Source organism: Ailuropoda melanoleuca, chromosome 9 (assembly GCF_002007445.2).
Source record: "Ailuropoda melanoleuca isolate Jingjing chromosome 9, ASM200744v2, whole genome shotgun sequence".
Lineage (NCBI taxonomy): Eukaryota > Metazoa > Chordata > Mammalia > Carnivora > Ursidae > Ailuropoda > Ailuropoda melanoleuca.
In genome coordinates this window covers 36,197,623-36,205,879 of record NC_048226.1, presented here as the reverse complement: position 1 = coordinate 36,205,879, position 8,257 = coordinate 36,197,623, and the positions used below count along the sequence as shown (strand labels likewise).

Sequence of the window (8,257 nt, the reverse complement as noted above, 5' to 3'; positions counted from 1 at the left end):
TTTCTCCAAACTGCTATATAAACTCAATAAAATCCCAGGAAGTCTTTGGCTTCTTTTCTTTTACTTTCTCCTCCTCCACATTCTTTTTCTGCTAAGAATTGATTAACTGAGTTTAAAATTTATAAGGAAATGCAAACAACCTAGAATATTCTAAATAACTTTTTTCTTTAGAAACAAAAATGTTAGAGGACTACATTATCAAATTTTAAGCCTACGATAAATATAAAAATAAACAAGAATATGTGGTGCCAGCCTAACGATAAAGAATAGGTCAATGAAACTATTAATAGAGTTCCCAGAAATACACCCACACTTACACAGCTCACCCATTTCCTACAACAAGACAATCTAATGAAGTAAAGGATTTTCAAAACAGACTTCTTGAGCACTGAATGGGCACTCAGAAAATTACAAAATATTTTTAATTGAAAATGAAAATACAACATTTCGAAATTTGTAGGATGCAAATGAACAAGCACTTAGAAAAATATCACAGTAAAGGTTATATTCGAAAAAATAAACTTATCAAATCAGCAATCTAAACTTTCACTCTAAATACCCTCATGCAAACCTGCTGTGCGGTCTTTCAAGAAGTTGAGGCCAAGTCATTCGTTGGAGTGGAAGGCGGTGTTCCAGTGACCCACGGTCCTTAGTGATGGAAACAGTACCTGTCCAGGTGGCCAAGAGTGGGTGCTCAGGAGACAGACTGATCTGGATCTATATTCTAGCCCTGCTACGTCAATCCCTCACCTTGGGCAGGTGAGTTAACCTCTTCAAGCTCCAAGTTTCTCCACTTGGAATGAGACAACAATATAACAAATATGTGTATTTGATATCAAATGTGTATATATGTATCAAATGTGTATATGATATCAAATACAATACATGTTGATTTGCAACCTTGGGAGATTCCCTAGGTGAAATTCAAACCCAGTACGCGGAGGGCAAGGAGAGCCTGAAGAAAGAGGCAGGTCACTCCAGATTGGCACGTGGCAGGTTTCACAAGCAAAGGAACTTACAAGACTTGTTTTGCACGGCCACAGGTCCAGTAGATGTCCACGCCTGCCGGCCGGCCTAACTCTTATTTAGACAGAGACTTTCCCGGGGTTAACGTGGAACAAGTGTGTACAGTCCAACAACATACGGCTCTCTCACGGCTGGCTCCCTAAAGCAGCTCCAGGTGTGGAGAGGTTTCAGGGCCAGGGGAGAGGGGGAGGAGCCTGTGCGTGTTCTCCGGGCAACCGGTGGTCACGTGGCAGGCACATCTTCCCGAGGACCTCCTCCGACATCGCGAGAAGAGCTTCGCCAAGGGCGTAGCTTGGCTGAGGGCTCCGGTGGGTGCGTGTTGGATACGCTCGTCGTCTTGAGAGGACCCTCGAAGTCACAGACTGGTTCTGGAGGCCCGGGGTTCCTCGGGAAGTGCCCTTGCTGGCCTACTGAGGTCGCTTGGAATTCCAGGTGCGCCTGAGCTAGTTGGGGGTGCTTTCTGAACCGGACTGAAAATAGTGCGCGTGAGGAAAAAGTAAATCGCGCTGCTTAAGCTTTCTGTTGCCTGGGTAAATAGCTGGTGAAAATAATGATTTTCTTTATAGAAACGAAGATCACTTTTCAAAAACTCTCTCAAAGGCTACACTGTTGGTCGTTGGTATATTTAACTCATGTACCGTATTATTTAATGGAAGAAATTATAACCTGCTAGCACAGAATTCTGAAATTAATTCATTTTTTCCTACGTATCCTCTATGAATTATATAGACTTTTTAAAAAGATTTATTTATTTATTTTTGAGAGAGACAGAGCTCAAGGGGGGTGGGGGTGGGGCGGGGGACAGGAAGACGGAGAGAGAATCTGGAGTAGACTTCTGGCTGAGCGCAGAGCCTAGTGCCTGGCTTCATCCCAGGACCCTGAGATCAGGACCTGAGCTGAAATCAAGAATTCAGTTTAACTGACTGAGTCACCCAGATTCCCCAGAGCTATATAGACTTTTTGCAGTGGTTTGGTACTAGAAAAAAATGTGATGTCTGTTTGCTATACTTTAATGTTTTTTTCCAAATGGAATGCCAAATTGCCTCTGAGTTACTTTGGAACATTACAAGTGCCTTTCACAATAGTAAGTTTTATCTTTTTATCTTTGATGTACAAAACCTGTAATTTTTATTTTTAGACATTTAGACTATTTCCATCTTTAGTAGTTGGAGATTTCATTTGGAGCCAGGATTTATTTCATGATTTGGAAATTTTATTTTCTTATTCCAAATAAATTTTTGTTTATGACTCTTCTTCCCTATTAAGTCCTAATGAATATGGTAAATGATGAATGTGGTAAATTATCACAAACCATTAAGAACACTAATTTTTATTCACACTTAATCAGCTGCTTTTATCAAATTCTGTATGTATTGTTTATAAGGCATTATCCTAGGCACTATTTATCTGTAATTTTCAAACAATTGTTACAGTTAAATTACCCTAACTTAAAATTAAGAAACCAGGGCTTAGTGGGCTTAAACTTCTCAGTTTATCACAGTTAGGTAGTCCCTGAATTGGGAATTCAACCCAGCTCTGTCTGTACCGGAAGTACAAGAGCTTTCACCTGCCATATGACCATCTGTTGACCATTGCACGGTCTGGTCACTTACAAGCGAAGAATTTTGTGGCCAAATGAGAAGCCAGCTTCCCAGTTTTATTAATGAGCCACAGTAATATCGCAAAGCCACAAAGTACAGGGCTCTCTGGTAAAGCCAGGAAGGGCTTCAGTAGGCCTCCCAAGACAAGCCTGAATTGAATTTACCCACTTGGGTGTCGCTGGCGAAGCCGCAGCATGGCTGACCTGTTCTCTAAGAGGGTCCCAGCTAGGAAAAGAGATGTTTCTCTGGAAAAGATGAATGTTTCCTCTATCTGGGACTAATTACCTTTATAAGCTGAAATAGAATATGAGAAAAGCACAGCAATGGGTTCGCATAACCTTTCCAAGTTACTCTCAAAAACATCTTAATTTGAATAATCTGCCATACGAAATGAAGAAATCATGCTTTAAGGCATTATTCATTTTAGGATTCAGGAAGAGCTCAATATTGCTGAGTAGTTAACCCATTCCTTTGCTTAAAATTTCATGAGTAGACAATGCTATAAACAGGGAAATTGCAAATATTGTTCTGTGTTGGCATTCCTCAAATGGATATAGGCATGTGAGTAAATAAGGAAAGTTATTCAATGTCTTTGGTCTTCCAAAGGGCAAAATATCTTGTTTATTAAGTTGCTTCCTGATATAATTTTATAACTGCAGGGAATCCAATTAAATTTTCAGACCCCCCCCTTGGGGATCATTTAAAGCAGTGTAATAATGCACTATCTTAGAGAATTAGTGTTATTTTTCAAATGCTTTTTCTATGAATAAAATGGATATTCAGTTTAGTCTAAGAAGAGTATTTGCTTTTTTAGCCCATGTAAAGATAAACATTCTGGGAGCAATAGTTATCTGCCTGATTTCATATACCTTTACGTTTTTGGGGATAGATGAGGAGAATAATAGTTCCTGCTTCAGGGAATGCCACTGATGGCATCTTGATGACTTTCCTGGGCTTTTTTGGGGAGGCCAGGTTGGATGTTCTGTATATTCTGAGTGTTGAAGATACTGGTAGACAAAGGGATGGTTCATTTACACTATCCTTAAAAAAAGGAGTTAAATGAAATCACTAACTTGGTGATGGAAATAAGGATATAATCCAGGCTGTGAAATAAGGTAAGAGTCCCAGAGACAAGGTAAAATTAGAAAGATACCTGAAATTGGAAATAGGTGAAAATGAGAATATAGAAATAAGCATAGGAAGAAGGACTTTAAATGTGAAGAAAATTTATTTGACTATAATGAAGAAGAGAAAAGTTTGAGCATGTAATAAAAAGAAAAGTTCTAAAGTCCTATGGACAAGAAAGAAAAATACATTTGAAAATAGTACTTCTAAATAGAGATGGGAAAATAATTTCTTTAAAAGAGAGAAAATACCAATTTTGAAATATAGTTTCCTGCTTTAGAATGGAGGGTATAAAATATGACATACTGTAATTCCAGAGTTAAGTGGCACTGAACGTGAGCCTATGTGTCATTAAGGACATTTGTTTGCTATTCAAGCTGATTTTCTTCCATTTCTTTATTTCCCACTCCCTTGCTACTTTCTTTTCCCCCCAAACAAACCACACACACACACACACACACACACACACACACACACACACACACACACACTGACTAGCATTTACTATGATTCTTAAAGGTAAACCACTCCTTGGCATTTCTTAGTTATTGAGGATAAGCAGTATTTGAGAAAGATAGTAAGGCATTTTCTTAATTTTGAGAGTGCAAGTAGGAGAAGTCAAAAACAATGGATAAGTTAGCCATCTGCACAAATAATTTAAAAGGTTGATCTTGGTAACACAAGCCATTTTGAGGTCTTCCCATATGTATTCATATTTCAGATTCTTTATAATGTTTTCTACAGGTAAGAATAGGTAGCAAGAAGATGGAAATTCTCTGAATCCTTTGCTCTATTTAGTTCTAATTATAAATGTAAGTAATTAGGTAACCTGATTCCTACATCATCGTCTTATGCTTTTGTGAGTTCTCCTACTTGGTTGATCATCTTAGGAGAAGATCCAGTTTCTGAATCAAAAGCTAAAAACTACTGCAGCCTTGCTTTGCCTGGTCCAGCTGATGTCTTCTCTGGCTTGTCACTTTATGGTAACAGCAATAACCTCCCTACTCATGTCGTTAAGATGTCTCTGCCAGTGTGTCTACACAAACCGTGTAGTTTAAAACACTTTTACTTCCATAATCACTTCCTTTGATCTGCACATAATTCTTTTTTTTTTAAGATTTTATTTATTTATTTGAGAGAGAAAGTGCTCACGTATGCACACAAGCAGGGACAGTGGGGGGTAGCACAGAAGGAGAAGCAGACTCCCCACTAAACAGGGAGCCTAATGCTGGGCTTGATCCCAGGACTCTGGGATTGTGACCTGAGCCAAAGGCAGACGCTCAACTGACTGAGCCACCCAGGCTCCCCAGGATCTCCACATCATCATTATGATGGAGGCACAATAGTACCAATCCTTACTTTGATCATTCTCCTCTTTGGAAACAAATGATAAAAGAAAGTGCATGGGAAAAAAATTGGGTACGCAAATAAAAACAGCAGACATCTATTGAACACTCTGGAATACATATTTCATGTAGTATTTCTAATTATCATAATAGCCTTGCAAAGTGACTGTTATTATCTCTACTTAAAAACTTGCAGCTAGAATGAAAGAAAATGTTAGATTTAATTGGAAAATGTATATAGTGACAAAAAGTTGTTTCAAATATGTTTTCAATGAATTTTCTGTTATAGTATGATTATTACCTGGGTTATTTGGGCCAACTGCTATAATATATCTCCAGATCATTAATTTATGACCTTTTCTTTGTGTTTAAACAAAGCCATTAATTGCCATACCAAGAAAGGTTTAATAACTGAAATTCTACAAAATTATTTTGGAGAAAATAAATATATTAATTTTGATAATCATGACCTGACATATTTCAGATTTCGTAAGGCTTTGAGAAGCTATGTGGAATATCTATAATTTTAATAATTTTGTTTTGTTAAATATTTTAAATCTGAGTTAAATTTTTTTGCAGTTATATAATCTTTTTAAAACTTTTTAAACAGTTTTATTGAGATATAATTGGCAAACAAAATTGTAAGATATGAATTCAATGTGATGATTTGATATACATATACATTGTGAAAGGATTCCCCCATGAATTAACACATTCATCACTTTTCATATTTACTCCTCTTCTGTGAGAACGTTTAAATTCTACTTTCTTAGCAGTAGCATTTCTACTCTCTTATCAGTTATATGATACATTGTTATCAGTTATAATCCCCATGTTATACTTTTAATCCTCAGACCTTATTCATCTTATAACTGAAAGTTCATACTCTTAAAAAATGCATGTGTTATCAAGAAGACTCATTCAGTGGGTTAAAGCTCATTTTGGGGCTAGGCTACAAGTTTATAGAGAGAATTTACAATATAATTTTATTAATAGTATTAGTTGAAAATGTGAGATATTTGAATTGTTTTGGGAGCCTGTGAGTATATTAACTTCAGAAAATTATTTTACTTACTGGAGTACTTTATTATGCAACAAAAAATACAAGTGTATTTTATTTATTGAACCATTAAATGAGAGTCCAGTATACAAAAAAATTAATTAGTCGTAAAAGAGTGGAAAACAAACAAACTAAAAACCCGAAGGAAATTAACCACCAAGTTCTACTTCTGTCAGGGTGAATGGAGAAACAGCATTTTTTTTTTTTTTTGCAATTGTCTTTCCTTTTTCATCCATTATAATTTATGTGTGGTTGTATTCTTTAAAGGATGCTGATTAGAATTAAATGAAAATTTTATAACCATCTTCTTCAACAATACCACTAATAAATTCTAGGACTTGAAGTATGAAAATTGATTTCCTATTCAGCACCATGGTCTCTTGAACTGCAATACCAGAGGATACACGTTGCACACATCTTCACCCTGACAACAAGTGCAGACACACTGGTGTATCAGCATGAGAGACTAAGAGAACAGACAGGATGGAAACAGACCTTTTAAGTGTAGAATCCTATATGCTGTTTCACAGAGGTTGTGCTTAGGGAAAGTGTAGGATAAACAGTATTAGCAAATAAAGGCCATCCCAGTAAGGTGCTGTCAGTGTTTTTTGAGGGACCAAAATGTCTGAAATACAATTCAATATTCTACAGATGAAATATAAGGAAAATTGTTTACCTCATTGTGAGCTCTTTGAATTTGGGATCCCCTTCCTTCCTCCCTCCCTTATCAGTATCTCTCTCTCTCTCCCTCCATCCCTCTGTGTGTGTGAATGAATTATTTTTGGCTAGAAAAAAATTTCCTTCCTAATGCCATTTTATTATTTTAATGATAGTTATGGAATTTATGTTTTCCAGTTCTTGTATGCATCTTGGAAGTCTGTAAAGAAAGTGTAGAGGAGAAAAATAACTTTCCCTCTATATTTCTAGGTTCTTGGCTGAGTGCCCCCCCCCACACCTGTAATAAAAGACAAATTAACAGGAGGAAAAAACCCAAGTTTAATTACGCATGTTTGTTTATATGGCAGTCCCACAAAGATGTAAAACTCAAAAGATACCCAGAGAATTGAGACTATTGAGGTTATATACCATCTTGAGCTAAGAAAAGGGATAGGAGTTTGGGGTTTCTGAAGTTGGGTAGGGGGTTGCTCTGCATGCACATGACTTTCTCAAGTAAAAAATTTTCTCTGGTAGTAGCTCTCTTCCTGGTTCAGGCTCCCCTTTCTAATGTTACAGAAGGGTAACCTCTCTATTTTCAGAGCTTCTTCTGTGTTTGCTGTCTCTCAAAATAAACACCTCACCAAGCAAGAGAAGCCCACAGCTAAATGAGCATCATGTGTTAGAAGAACAGAAAGAGGTAAGTGTTCTTGCCACAGGAGGGAGGGAGGGAAGGAAGGAAGGGAGGGAGGGAGGGAGGGAAGATGCTAACAGTGTGGTGATGGATATGTTCTTTGCTTGATTATGGTGATTATTTCACAATGTACACCTACACCAGAATATCAAGTTGAATGTCTTAAGCGTATATGCTTACTATTTGTCAGTTATATCTTAATACAACTGAAAAAAAAAATGAAGGCCACTGTGGTTGGAGTGTCCTTTATAAAGGGAAAACAAAGAGATGCAGTCAGAGAGGTGGCAGGGGTTAGATTGTATAAGGCTAAGGTTTGCATTTTATTCTACAATAGATAAGGAAGCCACTGAAATGTATTCACCAGATGTATTTATTTTGTTCTCTTTCAGTTTGACTGATTTATTTCTGACATCTGTTTAATCTAAAATTTAAATTTTACTTCAGGGTTTAAAACTTTATTAAGTGTATAGTTTCAGCAAAAGGTTTTTTTTTTTTTAATCAGTAATTAAAATCCTGATGTTACCATGTATTCAAGTTCATGAACCCTTGGAGAATGATATTTACATTTCTACATTACTAATTTGACAGTGGAAAAATAGTTTGCATAAGGGCTTCATTAATGCAAAACAAACTCCTATCTTAGTTTCACATTGCTTTAATATTAATAATGATATGCCTTAAATTGTCCATATTTCAATGTCAGTAAAATTGATAGGTGGAACAAATATGAATATAAATTATTTATGTACAA

At 36.6% G+C, this 8,257-nt stretch overlaps 1 long non-coding RNA gene across 1 annotated transcript in view; it reads left to right on the top strand.

Annotated features, from left to right (window-relative positions):
- Positions 1–1,299: 1,299 nt before the first annotated feature.
- Positions 1,300–8,257, top strand: part of LOC109491008 — a 51,529-nt gene continuing 44,571 nt past the window's right edge. Inside the window, exons 1-2 of the long non-coding RNA XR_002144386.1 lie at positions 1,300–1,458; positions 7,415–7,512. This is a non-coding gene — a long non-coding RNA (uncharacterized LOC109491008). The remainder of the gene's footprint in view (positions 1,459–7,414; positions 7,513–8,257) is intronic.